A 21,399-nucleotide genomic window follows, 5' to 3' on the forward strand; every position below is an offset into this window, starting at 1 on the left:
AGTGGGAGTTCCCGGAGGGAGTCCCGTGGAAGTGTGGCGGGTGGTGATGCGGAGATGAGCACATTATTCTGTCAGCAGCTCGTATTCACCCCTGGCACTCAGCCCATCTGACATTTGTCTTCTTTGTGGGATTCCAGATGCTTCTACCACTGGCCTGCAGGCTCCGCTGGGCATGGCCTTGTTCAGTTCACTGCCGTGTCCCTGGCTCTGCACTGGGGCCCGGCACATAGTAGGGGTTGAATGAACTTTGTTGACTGGGTTAACTTGGACCGTACTGTCTTCATCTGAGGGTCAAATACGGTCTTTAGGGGGGGCTTCCCTGGTGGCTCAGTGGTTGAGAGTCCACCTGCCGATGTAGGGGACACGGGTTCGTGCCCCGGTCCGGGAAGATCCCACATGCCGCGGAGCGGCTGGGCCCATGAGCCACGGCCGCTGGGCCTGCGCGTCCGGAGCCTGTGCTCCGCAACAGGAGAGCCTACAGCAGTGAGAGGCCCGCGTACCGCAACAAAAAAAGAAAAGGGGTCAGGGGATTGGAGTGTACCTCAGTGGATGGGCGCGGGATGTGGAGGTGGTTAGGAACTTTGAATCTACCTTGTGTTTAGTCTAAAACTCCAAGTGCAGGGTCTTCTCTTTTAAAAACTGTTTATTGGTTGACACCATAACTTTTATGCAGAGAAAAGAGAACTCTCCCTGTCTGTACAGACCTCTCCTTTCTAGCAAGCCCTCCCTCCACCGTGGTCTGCCATTTGCTCTGACAGCACCCTGGGTGACACCAGTATTTTCATGTGGTCCCCGGAAACAGGTGGGGCCACGTGGCCAGAGTCCAACGGCTGACGGGGGTACAGCTGGAGCTTAGATGCGGGGAACGCCCATCTTGGGGTGACTTCTTCATAATTGTTATAGCCCACACTTAATGCGACCTCATGCATAAATCCTGGTTGATCAGACCCTAGGGAAACAGGAAATGTCAAAGTCAAGACCGGGAGAGAGAAATCTGTGCCCCTCAGCGGGGAGGATGGGGTCTGGTTAGGCAGGGATGAGCTGGTGGGCTGGGGAGGGCCTCAGGCTGGCCTCTGTGCTCAGGTGTCCCTTGGTGGGAGCTCGTGCCAGGACGCTGGTCTTGGTGTATTGGTCCTCTGCTCTGCCTCACGTGTTCAAAGGCAGTGACTCAAATTTCTACAACCTGAAGCCGTAAACTCATGAGTCGTGCGGTCCTGTTGGTCTCTGGGGAAATACCCGACTCCCCCGCCCTCTCAGCCCCGCCCCCCTCCCCCCCCCCCCCCCCCCCCCGCCGCAGGTCCTGCACCCTGCTTGTTTGCGTTTCTCCTTCCATCACAGTGTGAGGTGGGGCACCCTTCAGCTTGCCAGAGACTCCCCCGCCCAACTCCCGAGGACCAGCCCTCGTGACTCCTGCAAGGTCACACCCTCTGCACCACAGATGGTGTCTGAAGACTGCAGGGATGAACTTGAACTTCACAAGACTGTTGCATTTCTTGGCTGTATTTATGGTTTGTGTGGCCTTGATTTGTGCTAGAGCTAAACTTGCAGGATTCGGTTGAACCCAGTTCTCCATGTATGTAGGAGTACCATGGGACGTGGGGAAGCAAGTGAAGTGTTGGTTTGGGGAGTTTGCACCTTCGCCCCGGGGAGCCCGAATTTCAAACTCACTGCCTCCATGGGAGGGGCCTGTGGGGCACGATGCTGAGCTGGATGCAGGGACAAGGGACATCTTCTCACCACTGAGAGGCAGAGTCCCCACCCTGACTGGTCGTGTCTACTCACATCTGCCCGCGGCTCAGCCCAGAGAGGGACGCGCTCAGACCTGCTCAGACACTTTCTTCCTAGCTTGCCTTATCTCCTTGCTCTGCCATCCTTGTGGGCTTGGGGCCCCAAATACCATCAGACCTAACATTTAAAATAAAAACGATCCTGTTTTTATTGTTTGAATTTATGTTTCTTATTAGAATGGAATTGAATTTATGTTTCTTATTAAATGGAATTTATGTTTCTTGCGAATGCTTTGCAGTTATTCACAAGATAAGGTCTTTTTAAAAGAATAACTGTTTTCTCTTTCTGATTTTTTTTTTTTTTTGTATTTAAGAGTAAGGCTATCAAGGCAGGTGATATGAAAGCAGAATTTTTAGTAAAAGCGAAGCAATTCTTTTTCAACGGGCTTAGCAGACATTAAAATGTATGTGCTTTGATCTTCTTTTTCTAGATTAGAATATGAAGGATCAGTTGTTGCAACAGACAACAAAGTAACTCGTTTCTGATACCTTTCAGCGAGCTGGCATTCTAGAAGAGGCCAGCATGAAACATGCAACTGTGTGACACAGACCAGACCAAAGACATACCGACATGTTCACTAAACACAGACCCTCAAAGCAGGTGGTAATAGGAATAATAGTGAGCACCTACGGGGTACCAGGCTTCCTGCTCAGCGCTTTCCATGCATCATCGCAGCCCTTCCCACAGTTCTGTTAGGCTAGACATTATCATCATCATCCTGTTTTATCAGATGGGGAACTGGAGTGTGCTTGGGGTCAGGCCGTGGAGCCGGGATGAGGACCCTGGCCACCTGGATGCCCCCCGTGCTCGTAGCCACCAGCCTGCTCCCCAGGAACTGCTCACGAGTGGCAACTAGCCTCCACCACCGCCTGGGCTCTGCCTCTGACCCCCAGGGAAGGTGAGGTCTGGAGGCAGCTATTCCTGGAATTAGCCATATGCTCATTTTTTGGCCTCAGTTATTTCACTAATTGAGGCAAAGGTTCTGGGAGTTTTGATGTTAAGTAACTGGATAATTGCCTCCATACGTCATTTTCATTTTACATGTTTGGACACAACCTTTTATGAAATTTGAAAACCCAGCTCTACTTGGGGAAACGATATTACCTTATATTTCTAGCTTTGTTTGCCCAAAGTAGTTGATGAATTAGGCTTCCAGTTATAAGTTTAATTGCCCAACATATAATCTCCTGCAAATGCCCTGTTTGTTAAAAGTCAGCTTGATCTGGGGCAGGTTCCCTGACCTTTCCTTACCTGGGAAATGAAGACTTTTAAAAAGATGATCTCTCAGGGGCCTGGCTTTGGTTCTGAGGTTCTGTTCTGGTGGCTTCTATGCCTAACTGGATTGCAGGTCTTAAGAGGGCAGGAGGGAACTCTGCCCTTTCTTTCATCCCTCCTCAAGGCCCAGCACTGATGACTGAACAGATGGGTCAGGACAAGTCTGAAGATGCCAGTGGTTTCACTGAATGATGTGAATGTAAATTACCGGCCAGAAATATCCAAAGAAGATAAATATCTAAGAGCTTCACGCTACCTTTGACATTTTTTCCCTAATTTCTTCTTTGAGATCCCCAAAGAGAATTTTAAAGAGACTTCAAGAATGCTGCTTGCAAGAGTCCTGACAAATGATTGTATCCCCGGAATAAGTGCGGAACGTGACGTGTGGGGTGCTGTTGTCACATCACTAGGGAGTGGGGTCTGCATACCCACTGATGCTTTGAGAAGCCCAGCCAGTTACTCTGGGATGTGCAGACAGCTCCTCTGCTCTGGCTACAAGCCACCTTTTGGGTCAGATCTGAGTGAGAGTGGGGATGAATGGGGCAAGAGGAGGTTGAACCCCTGGTACGTGCTCACACAATCCTGCTGTCACCAAAAGGCCCTGCCTGGTCCCAGAAAGCTGTGAGGGGACCAGAAGGGGACCCGGGAGCGGCAGCCCTGAGAAGGGGCTGCCACTTTGTCGACCCACCCCTCTGGGAGGGAGGTGATTGGCAGTCCAGGTAGGGGTGCCCCCTCCTCCTCAAGTTGAAATGCCTCCATCTCCTTTCCATTGTAAAGTGAATGCTACTGGCCATGCATAGGGAAAAGCATCTTTGGAGTCTGTTCATAATCATTCATTTCTGCTCAAGGTTTTACAACTGCAAAAAAGGGTGTGAAAACCTCAGAAGGACTGAGTTAACCAAAGACGGTCCAGCAATGTTATAAACTGTTTTGTCATCAGAAAGTGAAAATAATCCCAGGGTAAGAACATTCAGAAAAAAAAAGTCAGCCCAGATTGCTTTGTGAGAACGTAAACTTGTTTCTTGCAGCCAATTTCATAGGAGGAAGAGTGGGTGAGGGCTGGAAACAGAGGCAGAAGCAGTGACAGACCTATTGAGGGTTCACTAAAGAGGCTCCGGAAGCATCCGTCCTAACCTGCTGGAACAGAACTGGTTGACACTTAAACTTTTCCAGCCCTGGAACTCTGTAATGCCATGAATAATTATTTTAACCTAAAAATCTGGTTTCTCCCACCCATAAAAACCAGCAAATCCTTCAAGTTAATGAAGAACTCATTTAATTACATAGTAATTGGTATTTTTATCTCTTTTAAATATAGATGGGGGAAAGTACCTGAGGAGACAAAAAAAAAAAAAAGAAAAAGAGAAGGAAAAAAGAAGGGAGAAAGGTAATTTGGATTTTTAGTCGATTCTGAGTACTTGATGTTTTTGAAACATTTCCAGATTTCCTTTACAGGAAAGGAATGAAAATGATCCAAAAGGAGGAGGGAATTTTTTTTTTTTTTTCCTTTTGTTCTGAGCTCAGTCCTGGGGTTTTGTGGCATGTGCTGAGAAGCTGGGTAGACTGAGCGCGTTCAGAAATTTGCCCGAAGGGGTTGTAAGAACTGAAAATGAGTAAAAACAAAACAAAGTGGAAAAAAAAAAAAAAAGGAAAAAACACAAAACATCCTGCCACAGATAAGAATCATGTAATTTGCTAAGACATAGCATTTTGATGTTTTCTTGTGGATGAAAGCTAATTTAGAAAGGCAGGGAGGTACACTTGTGGTTTGGGGGAGTGAGATCCAGTCCCGGGCCCTTGGAGGCCCTTGATTCTGCTCTAGCAGAACCGGGGGCGGGTGGAGGCAGCTCTGTGGGTGTCAGAGCCCGGGGCCAGCCCACCAGACAGTCCCACCATGGAAACCAGTGCCAGCTGCAGGCTCGAGAGATACCAGGAAATGGGTTTTCAGTGCCATAGGGACTAATTCTAGAGAGGCAGACTTCAAAAACCTGCAGAATTTAAAGTCCTATTTTGAACATGACCGCCCCCCCTTCCCATCATTGGGAATTCTCTGTTTATGACTGTGCTATATTTGTGTAAGTGTTACCTGTTTCCTGCCTGCCTTTCTAATTTCCTTTTTTAGGAAATATTTATTAAAGTCAACAGAAGAGACACTCTTGCCTTCATGGAGCTTATAGCCCTGTGGTCAAGGCAGATATCAGCCCAGTAAGCACACAAGAAGATGAGAAGTAGAAGGGGTTTGGCGGTTGAGGGCAGGGGCTGACTTGGTCTGGGGGCTGGGGAGGGGGGAGCTTGACTGACATCGGAACGGGGAGCGGGAGTTCATAGGTCAAGCAGACCAGTGTTGGTGGTGATGGTGGCCATCCAGGGAGGCTGGGGGATGCAGATGGAGACAGACAGAAACAGAGGCGGTGGGATAACAATAGCCGGAGGAGCAGAGGGAGCACCCGTGCGGGGCCCAGTCCCACTTCTTTCCTTGGGTGGTGAATGTCCCCGTTCACAGCGAGGCAGCTGACTGGGGCTCGGAGTTTAGGTGGCCTGCAGGTGAGGCGGCCGGCCCAAGGTCACCTAGTCGGGCAGCTGTTTCAGGACCTTGTGGTGTAAGAGCCATCGAGTCAGGCGTGTTTCTGCTCTGCTCGCCATCTGTCCCCGTGGACACCATGTCCAGTGCTCGTTTGGCGGCTCCATGGCCTCTGCTGGGCCCGGGAAGGATGGGCATGTCGTCACGTGGGCACTCGGATTGTGTCGGGAGAAGTTCTTATCGACTCTGAGCTGACTCTAGGTCTGGACATCTATGTGCTTTGGCCAAATATTTATCTGAACCAACCAGAGCAGTTCTTGACAGAAAATCAGCTACGGGGATTTTTTTTTGGCCGTTTTTAAAAATTTGAGACTTTTTTAGCCCAGGAAGAAGTCTGCTCTCTGCAAACAAGTCCCAACCTTTGGAATGAGGCCTGAACGCTTTCCAGATCTTTCTGGAAAAGATTCCGCTCTTCCGGGGTTAATTCCAAGAGGTTACTTGTTTACGTAGCACTGAGTTCGCAGGGCAGCTCGTGCAGCCCAGCTGTCTGCTTTTACACCGAGTATTGCTTGCTCTCCTGTCCCCACTCTGCTTTACCTCGTTGCAGAAGGAGGCTAGTCCTCTCCATCAGCAGGGCAGCTGTGGAGGGCTCTGTTGAAGCAGCATCTTAGCGGACTCCAGGGAAACATGGTTATTCTTGGAGAGCATGCCTTTGTTATAATGTTTATTGAATGTCCACCTCTCCAGCTTCAAGTATCAAAACTTGGAGAGATGTTTTTTGAAAGAAATCATACCCCACCAAACACTTTGAACGCCTCTACTTAATGGAGAAGAGAAAAGAACTCCTTTTCGACAGACTGATCTGTGTTTAGCGTCTTGGGTGATATGTCTGTAAATAAATACTTACTTGATCTATTTATTTTACAGAGGTTGGGAATCTGGATTTCAGATTTGAGTGGGGTTATCAGAAACTGGGTCTCTTTTCTAAGTGTCAAGGAAGTTATTAGAAGGAGAGTTTGAAACTACCATTTTAAATGATTTATTTATTGAATACTAAGGAGTTTTATTTTGCAATTATTTTAACTGGTATGACTGCATATATTTTGGTTGCCATTTACTTTTTTTAAAAGGTTATGTTCCATTTATAGTTATAAAATATTGGCTAAAACAACCATTTTTTAAATTATTTTTTTCTCTGGGTCTTTCCTTGCATCCCAAATCTAGTTCTTGGCTCTGGGTGTCCTGGTGGGACCAGCGTGTTTGTCGCCGTGTCACTGCAGAACAGGGCCTATTTCAGTCAGTCTCGATCAGACGTTGCTGACACACAGCCTTTGCAACTTTCCTTCTTCCTATTTTGCATCCAGCCTTGGCTGGGTCTTTGTACCCCGGGTGAGAGTCCGTACTGCGGGGCTGAGATCCTGTCTGCAGAGATGGGAGGGACAGAAGGAAGAGAAATGGGGGAGGTGGTGGTGGTTGGTTGCTGTTTATGGAGTTTAGAGTTGGGGGTTGGTGTTGGCAGCACTGTAGAGGCATTTTGCACGGGCCATCCCGTTTGATCCGCACAGCTCCCTGGCGGTAGGTAGCACCACATTGTCTCCATTAGACAGATGAGCAAACTGAGGCACAGAAGTGTAATGTGGTCTGTACAAGGGCACACAGCAACCAGATGGGCAGGGGGGTGTGTGTGTGTGTGTGTGTGTGTTCACATACTTCTGGGGTATGGACTTTCATCTTTGGTCCCTACCACCACGTTTCTCTTTCCATGGGGGCAACGTGCCCATTCCCACCCTGTGTGGCCGTGTGAAGCAGGATCCTGTGTCAAAAGATTTAGAGGCTCGTCTGGCCTTAGCAAACAGTCATGAGAAATTGTCGTCTAGGGTCCCACTGTCCTTTTTGCGTGTTGTCCCTTGGTACTCTTTTGGAATGTGCATGTTTATAGACATGGATGCCCACTCTGGGGAATTCTGTGGTCGGCTCCAGGATTTCCATGGCTGTGGCAGAGAGGGCAAGGGAGATGTCCCTCCTGGACTCACTCCCAGGCATGTCATTCTTAGTTCAATGGGAACTGGATTTATTTTTACAACAGTCAAGCATTATAGTATATCCGGTGGGGGGGATATTAATGCAGAGATAACTTGAGAAGTGAGGGGATAAAGTGGGGCTTGGATGTAACTTCCCATTTGGCAGTTTGCATACACCCCTTCCGTGCCATGACACCTTGCCTCGTATAGCCCTGCAGCCTCATTGTCACCCCTTGTGCCACCTGATCTGCAGAGAGAGGCAAGAGTGCACCCATTTTCAACAGATGAGGAAACTGAGGTTCAGAGATGGGAACTCGTGTCCTGGGGAGCTTGGCCCAGCCCATTTTCTTTTCTTTAGCTTTCTTTTTTTTTTTAACATCTTTATTGGACTATAATTGCTTTGCATTGTTGTGTTAGTTTCTGCTATATAACAAACTGAATCAGCTATACATATACATATATCCCCATATCCCCTTCCTCTTGCGTCTCCCTCCCACCGTCCCTATCCCACCCCTCTAGGTGGTCACAAAGCACTGACCAGCCCGTTTTCTATTTGCCATTCCTGTTTGTCCGTATTTATTATCATTGTTTCATCTTTCTCATCTTCGTGGTTATAAAAGTAATACACTATGTAAGTAAAGTTGGAAGCAGAGTGATTGGAAACTGTAATGTGCATGTGGGTCCCACCCTCCCTGCGGGGAGGGGCAGTTTGGGCTTCAGCTTGTGTTATTTTTCTAAATTTATTTATTTATTTATTTATTTTTGGTTGTGTTGGGTCTTTGTTGCTGCGCGTGGGCTTTCTCTAGTTGTGGCAAGGGTGGCTACTCTTGCAGTGCACGGGCTTCTCATTGTGGTAGCTTCTCGTTGCAGAGCACGGGCTCTAGGCGCGCAGGCTCAGTAGTTGTGGCACACAGGCTTAGTTGCTCCACGGCATGTGGGATCTTCCTGGACCAGGGCTCGAACCCATGTCCCCTGCATTGGCTGGCGGATTCTTAACCACTGTGCCACCAGGGAAGTCCCTCAGCTTGTGTTTGAATCCAGATCTGCCACTTACTTGCTGTGTGATTTAGGACAAGCCACTTTGCTGCCCAGAGCCTCAGTTTTCTTACCTGCAAAATGGAGCAATTGCATCTACTTTTAGCATCGCCTCAAAGTCGGGGTAGATGAGAGGCAGCATAGTGCCTGCCGTGGAACAAGTGTTCAGTTCTTGTTAGTTCTCCCCGCCCCGGCCCTGTATCAGTGCTTCTCAAACTCACCTCCAGGAGACCCTGAAGGCAGAAGATAATGAATTCTCACTGGAGTGCCCTAGGCTGCCGGCAAGCAGCTTGCATACACCTAAGTAAGCTGCAACATTGTAGATTTTGTGTCACTTAGTTCTGTATCTTAATTCTGTATCTGAGCATAACAATTTAAAAACAATGTTTCAAATGCTTAAATATTTTAAAGGTGGAAGCTTCAAACTGTCTTGTAGCTTCCTGGAGTACCTCTGCACAGCCCTGGGGGGCTGGCACACACCTCCCCACAGCCCTGGGGTCTACACACCCAAGCTGGTGTCGGTGCTGGAGTTGCTGTCCTTGCCTCTTGCCACACCTCGTGAGAGCTAGACCTGTCTGTGGGTAGACAGTGGATGTCCTGGAGAAATCCCATGTTACCCTCACCTTGTTCTAAAACCCTCCAGGGGACACTGCAGTTCAGTCAGATGGCTCACTTTTTCCATCCAAAAGACATAAATTCCAAAGAAGTGTTTCCAGGCGGTTCTTCTTGTTCAAGGGTTAACCAGATTCTTATTTTGCTTATCTTTGGAAATAAAACAATGTTTAAAACTATTCAGATCAGCAAGGCCATCTGGTGGGGAGTGTGCAGCTGCTCCCCATTCATTGTGCCGCCTCTAATGTATTCATTGTAGGTCCCTTGTACAGCTGCGAAATCATTATTCGCAGTTGGTTTTGAACAGTGAGCTCCGTGTCGGGGCAAGACCTGTCTCCTCCGCCTGTCCTGAAGGACATTTGGATTGGTCATCTTCCGATGTTTGGCAGCCTCCTCACTCTTCCTGACGTCACATCAAAGCAGGTGAGAGGATTCTGGGCACCCAAGTGAGGGGGGGCAGAGCCCCTTGCTCCTTTTGGCCCTAATACTTAGTCTCTGCATTATACTTAGAACCACTTCTCCTTTTCATTCATTTTCCTGTTTGTTAAGGAAGAATTGTTGGAAGGCAGCTAGAATCTACCCCTCATCTTTGTGGTCTAGTTACACAAGAGCCAAAAGGACACACTAGTCTGAAAATGTGTGACTTCCCCCCCCCCCCGCAGTAGTTAAGGTTTTTTGTTGCAGATGTTTGAATCCTTGAAAGTGTGCAAAAAGAATAATAAGAGAATTTATCAGATACCTGTGTTCCTGAGATCACTGGACTTTGAGAAAACGAGGATGAGGGTCTAAGCGGTGCTGGGGTTTGCTTATGGTCACATGGCTGGTTAGTAGGTGTGGCAGGTGGTCCACCCAGGCCTTTTGATCCCCAGGCCCGCTCTCTGTCCTATACTCTGAGTCATGGGGGCGGCGGGGAGGAGGTGTATAGAATTAAATTCATCCGTAAAATGGGAGTACTAATTGGGCTTTCCTTTAGATTATCATGAAGTATAGACAGGATTCTGCATATAAATCCCAGCCTGGTGTCTGGACACCAGAAGGCCTTCAATAAATGTAGCTCATGTCACTTTTATTGTTGTCACTAAGTGGCAAGAGCCCTGTCCTGGATTTCTGCCAAGAGTTTGCTCCTTCGCTCATTAATTTAAGAACTATTCAGGGAGCACCCGCCCCCGTGCCAGGCATGGTTGATGTACAAGGAAATCTAGTACCTACACTGATTTGATTTCAGGCTGAGCATCACTGACCCTGTCCTTGTAGAGCTGACAGTCCAATCGGACAGTCCCCAGCTCCAGCCACACCTCCTTGCCTGGGAGACAGGGTGGCCGGTGGGCGGGGTGAAAGCTGACCTTGCTGCTCTTTGAGCCTCCAGTTCTGAGCAGGTTTCCCCCGGAGCTGCCATCTTACATAATGGTGTGGTATGGGGAAGGATCGTAGGCTTTGCAGCCAAACGGACCTGTGGTTGGAGTTTGGTTCTGCCACTGGCTGGCCATGGGGTTCCGGGGACGTTTTTAACCCTGTGGTGCCTCAGTTTCCTGCATTTAACTTGGGGGTCGCAGTGCTGACCTCAGAGGGTTGCCATCAAGAAAGGACCTTGCGTGGTGCTTCAGTGCGTGGCAGGGGCTGGATCAACATTTGTCACCTTCTCTTTTCACCGTCCTGGAGTCACTTAAAACCCTAAACTGGGCCCACGTTTCGAAGTATACATCCTCGTCTGCACAGAGAGAGATATTTCATTTGTAATTTCAAATGTCTTCAAACAGACTGCACATTCCTTCCTTGACGTGCTTTACGTTATAGGACTGTCCTTGCTTTCTTGCCGAGAGCCATGTAGGTGGGTGGGTTTCACAGCAACCTGGTAAGCTTGTCTCAAGCAGGTTCTACTCTAATGGAAAACCACCGCCGTAGGTGTACAGGCTTGAGTGGAAAATCAAGTACCTAAATCCAGCACCAATGTACATTACAGTTACTACTGGAAATAATAAAATGAGTGGTTAGAAATAGTTTCTCCTCCCGTTTGCTTTCAGAAAAAGAAAGTTGTCGGTTGTGTCACAAAGACCTTTAGAATCTCGTGCCCATTGAGATTGCTGGGTGACCGTGCAAAGTGAACATAGTGGCAGCCTCTCGTTCACCCTGCCGCTGGTCGTTCTGTGCATTTTAGAGAGACTGGGGCACTGTCTGGGTGTCATCCATACATCCGGTGGTTGCACGAGGGTGCTGGAGCAGGTTACCCTATGGGAGAGTGAGCCATCCCAGGGGATAATAAAAGGATCCCATTTGCCCTCCCGCCTTCAGCTGTCGGATATCCCGTGGGTCAATGAGGCAGCTCCATTGTTAGGGTACGTTTTGAACCAGCGCTGGTTTCCCAGCTCTGCAGATGCTCAGGGGCTGGTGGGCTTTGGGGCTGCCCTTGAAAGGGATCTGTGATTCTGAGTGTGGGCTTTCTTCTGGAGCCTTTGTTCTGGAGTTAGATGGGATGTTAACAGAGGACCTGGGTTGTGCATTTTTCATATTTGTAGCTTCAACAAACACAGTGCCCGGCACACCGTGGGTGCTTGATAAACGTGTGCTCACCGGTGTGGGCTGCTAATGAGGAGAGTGCACTGTGTGTTTGGGGTTAATTGTCCAGCTTTTTTGCCTAGCATAAGGCAAGTACTGCACCCGCTTTTCAGTGCCGGCTGCAAAATTGTTGGCTTCTTAGCAGCCGGAAGACATCATAGATGATGATACTGGGTTTTTATTAGGGAGTGGTTAATTGCAAATCATCCACTCAGGAGTGTTAGGGCTGAAAGAGGTAGTCCCGACTCCATATTTTACGTACAAGGTACAGGTTCAGAGATGCAGTGACTTGTCCAGGGTTGCCAGCCAGGTGAATGTCAGGTCGGATGGGGACCACGCTTGGGAATCTCAGTTCAGGGGCCACACCCCGTGGCGCGCTGCCTTGTTGGAGACAGATGATCACTGAGAGGGGGGTAAGCTTTTCCCGGGGTACACCCACAGCTGTCCCAGGCTCTCCAGGGCTCCCCACCCTGGTTATTGAGGCACCTGAATGATCCCAGTCAGCTCTGCTTTTGAACATCTTGTTTCTACTATAAAACTTCGCTGTTATTCCTGCATCTGTGTGCCTGCCTGTAGCTGCCACCTGCCTCTTTTCACTCATTACTTCAGATTAGTTGCAGACAGGAAAATGAGACATCTATGCTAGAACTATATATACACTGAAAGCAGGTAGCCTGGAGTGAAGGTCTGAGGGCCTCTCCTATAATAATACAAAGAATACACATCATTTATTGTGGCTTGGTGTGTGCTAGGTGCCGGGTTAAGCATTTTTCTGTATATTATCTCATTTCCTCTTCACATCCATGCTGGGAGGAGATAGTTTTATTCCCATTTTACAGATGAGGAAGTAAAGTCACGGAATGGTGAAGTTAGTTACCTGAGATCAGGTAACACAGACTTGAGTCGGATTGAAATGCAAGTCTGCCTGAGACCTTGGGCAGTCTGACTCCTGTAAGGCTTTGTTATGACTGCCCAGAGGACGTTTTTGCTACATCCCAACTTTCTACCGAGTTGCAAATCATTTGGTTTCCTAGGCCAGATGCAGAGGAGGAGCTGGCTGCGGATTTGTGGAGAATTGGTCTCAGAGAAAATGCCTGTTTCTTAAAGGTATATTTTATGTAATGAAATAATAGTTTAGAATGTGTCTTCTAGACTGTAAAACATGTGAAGTGGTCATGACTCACAAATAAAATGTTGATGATGAACTTAATGTCAAGTATGTTTTTAAAAGAACTTTAAAAAACTGCCTGTGTTTTGTATGACACACATTTTGAGGGAGCCAGGAAGATCCTGCAGGTCACAGTTTGAGAATCCCTGTTTTAGACAAAGCAGGCAGAAGGTGTCTTAGTTATCAGGAAAGACGAAATCTGGCAAGGAAACCATGAGCACAGGATGCAGGAAGGGCTTGCTCAAGGAGAGGAGCAAGGAGGAAATTATAGTGACTCTAAAAATAGGCAGGGAGGAAGGTCCTTCATCGGGGACTGGGGAAAATGTGGTCAGTCATCTGATAACTAAAACATAACAGCTGTGGTTCTTGTAAATACACATTTTGCCAGAAAATAACCTGATGTGTGACATTTGGGTAGTTTTGTCTTGATTTGGGAACAGCTGCCATCTGGGTTTCCAGCTTTATTTTGGCATATCTGCTTCTGGTGTTAGCCAAAGCATCCTTCAAGGCCACAGCATTGGTTCAGTTGATTCACTGGGTCTTTGGATGAATTGCTTTGACCTGAATTGCTCACTTTACTCAGATAAGGACACTTTTTGGAACTCTTAAATGTATAATTATACCAGCTTAATTTAGTAACATCTATTGTTTGTAACCTGTAGAAGAGTGTATCAGTTAACTTTTTTTTTTTTTGAGTTAAGCGATTCTTTTAAATTTAATCATTTTGGTTGATAATAAAGCTTATTTACACTTGTTCTTCCCTTAATAGGAACAGAAAATAACCACCCACTATGAGTCCTATATTAACCAGTAACATCTTAAAGATTAACCAAATCTCCCTACATTTTTTTCTTTTCTTTTTTTTAAATAAGGTTTTTTTAACATCTTAATTAGAGTATAATTGCTTTACAATGGTGTGTTAGTTTCTGCTGTATAACAAAGTGAATCAGCTATACATATGCATATATCCCCGTAGCCCCTCCCTCTTGCGTCTCCCTCCCTCCCCTCTAGGTGGTCAAAAAGCACAGAGCTGATCTCCCTGTGCTATGTGGCTGCTTCCTACTAGCTATCTATTTTACATTTGGTAGTGTATATATGTCCATGCCACTCTCTCACTTTGTCTCCCAGCTTACCCTCCCCCTCCCCATGTCCTCAAGTCCATTCTCTACCTCTCGGTCTTTATTCCTGTCCTGCCCCTAGGTTCATCAGGACCATTTTTTTTTTTTTTTTTTTTTTTTTAGATTCCATATATATGTGTTAGCATATGGTATTTGTTTTTCTCTTTCTGATTTACTTCACTCTGTATGACAGACTCTAGGTCCATCCACCTCACTACAAATAACTCAATTTCATTTCTTTTTATGGCTGAGTAATATTCCATTGTATATACGTGCCACATCTTCTTTACCCATTCATCTGTCGATGGACACTTAGGTTGCTTCCATGTCCTGGCTATTGTAAATAGAGCTGCAATGAACGTTGTGGTACATGACTCTTTTTGAATTATGGTTTTCTCAGGGTATATACCCAGTAGTGGGATTGCTGGGTCGTATGGTAGTTCAGTTCTAATTTTAGTTTTTTAAGGAACCTCCATGCTGTTCTCCATAGTGGCTGTATCAATTTACATTCCCACCAACAGTGCAAGAGGGTTCCCTTTTCTCCACACCCTCTCCAGCATTTGTTGTTTGTAGATTTTTTGACGATGGCCATTCTGACCGGTGTGAGGTGATACCTCATTGTAGTTTGATTTGCATTTCTCTAATAATTAGTGATGTTGAGCATCCTTTTATGTGTTTGTTGGCCATCTGCATATCTTCTTTGGAGAAATGTCTATTTAGGTCTTCTGCCCCTTTTTGGATTGGGTTGTTTGTTTTTTTGATATTGAGCTGCATGAGCTGCTTATATATTTTAGAGATTAACCTTTGTCAGTTGCTTCATTTGCAAATATTTTCTCCGATTCTGAGGGTTGTCTTTTTGTCTTGTTTATGTTTTCCTTTGCTTTGCAAAAGCTTTTAAGTTTCATTAGGTCCCATTTGTTTATTTTCATTTTTATTTCCATTTCTCTAGGAGGAGGGTCAAAAAGGATCTTGCTGTGATTTATGTCATAGAGTGTTCTGCCTATGTTCTCCTCTAAGAGTTTTATAGTGTCTGGCCTTACATTTAGGTCTTTAATCCAGTTTGAGTTCATTTTTGTGTATCGTGCTAGGGAGTGTTCTAATTTCATTCTTTTACATGTAACTGTCTGGTTTTCCCAGCACAACTTATTGAAGAGGCTGTCTTTTCTCCATTGTATATTCTCGCCTCCTTTATCAAAGATGAGGTGACCATACGTGTGTGGGCTTACCTCTGGGCTTTCTATCCTGTTCCATTGATCTATATTTCTGTTTTTGTCCCAGTACCATACTGTCTTGATTACTGTAGCTTTGTAGTATAGTCTGAAGTCCAGGAGCCTGATTCCTCTGGCTCCGTTTTTCTTTCTCAAGATTGCTTTGGCTATTCGAGGTCTTTTGTGTTTCCATACAAACTGTGAAATTTTTTGTTCTAGTTCTGTGAAAAATGCCATTGGTAGTTTGATAGGGATTGCACTGAATCTGTAGATTGCTTTGGGTAGTATAGTCATTTTCACAATATTGATTCTTCAAATCCAGGAACATGGTATATTTCTCCATCTATTTGTATCAACTTTAATTTCTTTCATCAGTGTCTTATAGTTTTCTGCATATAGGTCTTTTGTCTCCTTAGGTAGGTTTATTCCTAGGTATTTTATTCTTTTTGTTGCAGTGGTAAATGAGAGTGTTTCCTTAATTTCTCTTTCAGATTTTTTGTTGTTGTGTATAGGAATGCAAGAGATTTCTGTGCATTAATTTTGTATCCTGCTACTTTACCAAATTCATTGATTAGCTCTAGTAGTTTTCTGCTAGCATCTTTAGGATTCTCTATGTATGGTATCATGTCATCTGCAGACAGTGACAGCTTTACTTCTTCTTTTCTGATTTGGATTCCTTTTATTTCTTTTTCTTCTCTGATTGCTGTTGCTAAAACTTCCCAAACTATGTTGAATAATAGTGGTGAGAGTGGACAACCTTGTCTTATTCCTGACCTTAGAGGAAATGGTTTCAGTTTTTCACCATTGAGAACGATGTTGGCTGTGTGTTTGTCATATATGGCCTTTATTATGTTGAGGTAAGTTCCCTCTCTGTCTACTTTCTGGAGAGTTTTTTTTTTTATCATGAATGGGTGTTGAATTTTGTCGAAAGCTTTCTCTGCATCTATTGAGATGATTATATGGTTTTTCTCCTTCAGTGTGTTAATATGGTGTATCACATTGATTGATTTGCATATATTGAAGAATCCTTGCATTCCTGGGATAAACCCCACTTGATCATGGTGTATGATCCTTTTAATGTGCTGTTGGATTCTGTTTACTAGTATTTTGTTGAGGATTTTTGCATCTATGTTCATCAGTGATCTTGGCCTATAGTTTTCTTTCTTTGTGACATCTTTGTCTGATTTTGGTATCAGGGTGATGGTGGCCTCATAGAATGAGTTTGGGAGTATTCTTCCCTCTGCCATATTTTGGAAGAGTTTGAGAAGGATAGGTTTAGCTCTTCTCTAAATGTTTGATAGAATTCACCTGTGAAGCCATCTGGTCCTGGGCTTTTGTTTCTTGGAAGATTTTTAATCACAGTTTCAGTTTCAGTGCTTGTGATTGGTCTGCTTATATTTTCTATTTCTTCCTGGTCCAGTCTTGAAAGGTTGTGCTTTTCTAAGAATGTGTCCATTTCTTCCAGGTTGTCCATTTTATTGGCATAGAGTTGCTTGTAGTAATCTCTCATGATCCTTTGTATTTCTTCAGTGTCAGCTGTTACTTCTCCTGTTTCCTTTCTAGTTCTGTTGATTTGAGTCTTCTCCCTTTTTTTCTTGATGAGTCTGGCTAATGGTTTATCAATTTTGTTTATGTTCTCAAAGAACCAGCTTTTAGTTTTATTGATCATTGCTATTGTTTCCTTCATTTCTTTTTCATTTATTTCTGATCTGATCTTTATGATTTCTTCCTTCTGCTAACTTTGGGTTTTTTTGTTCTTCTTTCTCTAATTGCTTTAGGTGTAAGTTTAGGTTGTTTATTTGTGATCTTTCTTGTTTCTTGAGGTAGGATTGTATTGCTATAAACTTCCCTCTTAGAACTTCTTTTGCTGCATCCCATAGGTTTTGGGTTGTCACGTTTTCATTGTCATTTGTTTTTAGGTATTTTTTGATTTCCTCTTTGATTTCTTCAGTGGTCTCTCAGTTATTTAGTAGCATATTGTTTGGCCTCCATGTGTTTGTATTTTCTACATTTTTCCTGTAATTGATATGTAGTCTCATAGCGTTGTGGTTGGAAAAGATACTTGATATGATTTCAATTTTCTTAAATTTACCAAGGCTTGATTTGTGACCCAAGATCTATCTATCTATCCAAGGTCTATCCTGGAGAATGTTGCATGAGCAGTTGAGAAGAAAGTATATTCTGTTTTTTTTGGATGGAATGTCCTATAAATATCAATTAAGTCCATCTTGTTTAATATATCATTTAAAGCTTGTGTTTCCTTATTTATTTTCATTTTGGATGATCTGTGCATTGCTGAAAGTGGAGTGTTAAAGTCCCCTACTATGATTATGTTACTGTCGATTTCCCTTTTATGGTTGTTAGCATTTGCCTTATGTATTGAGGTGCTCCTATGTTGGGTGCATAAATATTTACAATTGTTATATCTTCTTCTTGGATTGATCCCTTGATCATTATGTAGTGTCCTTCTTTTGTCTCTTGTAATAGTCTTTATTTTAAAGTCTATTTTGTCTGATATGAGAATTGCTACTCCAGCTTTCTTTTGATTTCCATTTGCATGGAATATCTTTTTCCATCCTCTTGCTTTCAGTCTGTATGTGTCCCTAGGTCTGAAGTGGGTCTCTTGTAGACAGCATATATATGGGTCTTATTTTTGTATCCATTCAGCCAGTGTATATCTTTTTGTTGGAGCATTTGATCCATTTACATTTAAGGTAGTTATCGATATGTATTTCCTATTACCATTTTATGAATTGTTTTGTGTTTGTTATTGTAGGTCTTTTCCTTCTTTTGTGTTTCCTGCCTAGAGAAGTTCCTTTAGCATTTGTTGTAAACCTGGTTTGGTGGTGCTGAATTCTCTTAGCTTTTGCTTGTCTGTAAAGGTTTTAATTTCTCCATTGAATCTGCATGAGATCCTTGCTGGGTAGAGTAATCTTGGTTATAGGTTTTTCCCTTTCATCACTTTAAATGTGTCCTGACACTCCCTTCTGGCTTGCAGAGTTTCTGTTGAAAGATCAGCTGTTAACCTTATGGGGATTCCCTTGTATGTTATTTGTTGTTGTTCCCTTGCTGCTTTAATATTTTTTCTTTGTATTTAATTTTTGATAGTTTGATTAATATGTGTCTTGGCATGTTTCTCCTTGGATTTATCCTGTATGGGACTCTGCACTTCCTGGACTTTATTGACTATTTCCTTTCCCATATTAGGGATTAGGGAAGTTTTCAACTATAAGCTCTTCAAATATTTTCTCAGTCCCTTTTTTCCCCCCTTCTTCTTCTGGGACCCGTATAATTCTAATGTTGGTGTGTTTAACGTTGTCCCAGAGGTCTCTGAGACTGTCCTCAATTCTTTTCATTCTTTTTTCTCTATTCTGCTCTGTGGTAGTTATTTCCATTATTTTATCTTCCAGGTCACTTATCTGTTCTTCTGCCTCAGTTATTCTGCTATTGATTCCTCCTAGAGGATTTTTAATTTCATTTATTGTGTTGTTCATCATTGTTCGTTTGCTCTTTAGTTCTTCTAGGTCCTTGTTAAACGTTTCTTGTATTTTCTCTATTCTATTTCCAAGATTTTGGATCATCTTTACTATCATTACTCTGAATTCTTTTTCAGGTAGACTGCCTATTTCCTCTTCATTTGTTAGGTCTGGTGGGTTTTTACCTTGCTCCTTCATCTGCTGTGTGTTTCTCTGTCTTCTCATTTTGCTTAACTTACTAAGTTTGGAGTCTCCTTTTTGCAGGCTGCAGGTTCGTAGTTCCCATTGTTTTCGGTGTCTGCCCCCAGTGAGTAAGGTTGGTTCAGTAGGTTATGTAGGCTTCCTGGTGGAGGGGACTGGTGCCTGTGTTCTGGTGGATGAGGCTGTATCTTGTCTTTTTGGTGGGCAGGACCGCATTCGGTGGTGTGTTTTGGGATGTCTGTGACCTCATTATGAATTTAGGCAGCCTCTCTGCTAATGGGTGGGGTTGTGTTCCTGTCTTGCTAGTTATTTGACATGGGGTGTCCGGCACTGTAGCTTGCTGGTCATTGAGTGGAGCTGGGTCTTAGTGTTGAGATGTAGATCTCTGGGAGAGGTCTTGCCGTTTGATATTATGTGGAGCCGGGAGGTCTCTGGTCGACCAATATCCTGAACTCGGCTCTCCCACATCAGAGGCAGAGGCCTGACACCTGGCTGGGGCACCAAGACCCTGTCAGCCACATGGCTCAGAAGAAAAGGGAGAAAAAAAAGAAAGAAGGGAAGGAAGGAAGAGAAAATAAAGTTATTAAAATTAAAAATTTTAAAAATTATTAAAAAATTGAAAAGAAATAGAAAAAGAAAGAAAGAAGACAGCAACCAAACCAAAAAACAAATCCACCAATGATAACAAGTGCTAAAAACTATATTCAAAACAAAAAAACAAAAAAAGGACAGACAGAACCCTCGGACAAATGGTTATAGCAAAGCTATACAGACAAAATCACACAAAGAAGCAAACACATACACACTCACAAAAAGAGAAAAGGAAGAAAAAATCTATATCTATATATAGATATAGGAAGAGAGCAACCAAATCAATAAACGAATCTACCAATAATAATAAACTCTAAATACTAAACTAAGATAGACATAAAACCAGAAACAAATTAGGTGCAGAAAGTAAACCCCAAGTCTACAGTTGCTCCCAAAGTCCACCGCCTCAAGTTTGGGATGATTCGTTGTCGCTTCAGGTATTCCACAGATGCAGGTGCATCAAGTTGATTGTGGAGATTTAATCGCTGCTCCTGAGGCTGCTGGGAGAGATTTCCCTTTCTCTTCTTTGTTCACACAGCTCCCGGGGTTCAGCTTTGGATTTGACTTCGCCTCTGCGTGGAGGTCGCCTGAGGGCGTCTGTTCCCCGCCCAGACCAGACAGGGTTAAAGGAGCAGCTGATTAGGGGGCTCTGGCTCACTCAGGCCAGGGGGAGGGAGGGGTACGGAGTGCGGGGAGGGCCTGCACCAGCCTGAGGCGCGCTGTGAGTTCTCCCGGGGAAGTTGTCCCTGGGTCCCGGGACCCTGGCAGTGGCCGGCTGCACAGGCTCCCCGGAAGGGGGGTGTGGAGAGTGACCTGTGCTCGCACACAGGCTTCTTGGTGGCGGCAGCAGCAGCCTTAGCGTCTCCTGCCCGTCTCTGGGGTCCACGCTGATAGCCGCGGCTCGTGCCCGTCTCTGGAGCTCGTTTAGGCGGTGCTCTGAATCCCCTCTCCTCACGACCCCGAAACAATGGTCTCTTGCCTCTTAGGCAGGTCCAGACTTTTCCCTGGACTCCCTCCCGGCCAGCCGTGGTGCACTAGCCCCCTTCAGGCTGTGTTCACACCGCCAACCCCAGCCCTCTTCCTGGGATCTTACTTCGGTTAACATTTCTCACATAACAAAACAAGACTCGGTGACTTAAAACAGAAACCGTTTATTATTTCTCATATGTCTGTAGAGATTGGCTGGGGGTCAGTAGGGTATTGGCTGTTCCAGGTTGGGCTCAGCCAGGCGGCTCTGGTCCATGTGTCTCATCCTCCTGGCCAAGCTGCCGCGTTCTTCCCACAGCGAGGGTAAAGGTGCAGAGGGTAGGCGGACACACTCGACCCCTCTTAAGGGCTGGGCTTGGGACTGGCCGGCTATCACTGCTGCCTCATTCTGTTGGCCAAAGCAGTTTCCAAACCCAAGCCAAAGGCTGGAGAAGTGTATTCCACTCCTTTGCAATGTCATTTATGTGGTGAAGGTGGTAAATATAGGGAGAGATAAGAAACTGGAACCAAAATGCAATCTTCCGTGAATAGTAATAAACTGCTACTTATCCAATACTTATTGTGGGCCAGGACTACGTATATATGATAATAACTAACATTTATTTAGCACTGTGAGCCAGACACTTCTATGCACTTGACGTGAATTGTTTCATGTAATGCTCACAGCAGTGCTATGATATAGACCCTAAGGTTATTCCCAGTTTCCATCCAAGGAAACGGGAGGAGAGAGGTTTAGTAGACTTGCTCAAGGTCAAAGCCGGGTAACCCTGCGTGAGCACCCAGGCTCCAGCGCTGTATGTGATCTGTTACTATCATCAAGGACTTTTGAGAGTACAGAGGCCCAG

The 21,399-nt window shown here is 45.0% G+C and overlaps 1 protein-coding gene across 9 annotated transcripts in view; it reads left to right on the forward strand.

Moving 5' to 3' along the window:
• CHST15 (carbohydrate sulfotransferase 15) overlaps positions 1-21,399 on the forward strand; it is a 99,789-nt gene that overhangs the window by 23,397 nt on the left and 54,993 nt on the right. Inside the window, exon 2 of one of the 9 annotated variants that reach the window (XM_067709123.1) lies at positions 9,512-9,675. The exons of the other annotated variants lie outside the window; for them this stretch is intronic. The gene's annotated coding sequence lies outside the window, so the exon portion shown is untranslated. The remainder of the gene's footprint in view (positions 1-9,511; positions 9,676-21,399) is intronic. 9 annotated transcript variants of the gene reach the window in all.

This window comes from Pseudorca crassidens, chromosome 16 (assembly GCF_039906515.1).
Source record: "Pseudorca crassidens isolate mPseCra1 chromosome 16, mPseCra1.hap1, whole genome shotgun sequence".
Lineage (NCBI taxonomy): Eukaryota > Metazoa > Chordata > Mammalia > Artiodactyla > Delphinidae > Pseudorca > Pseudorca crassidens.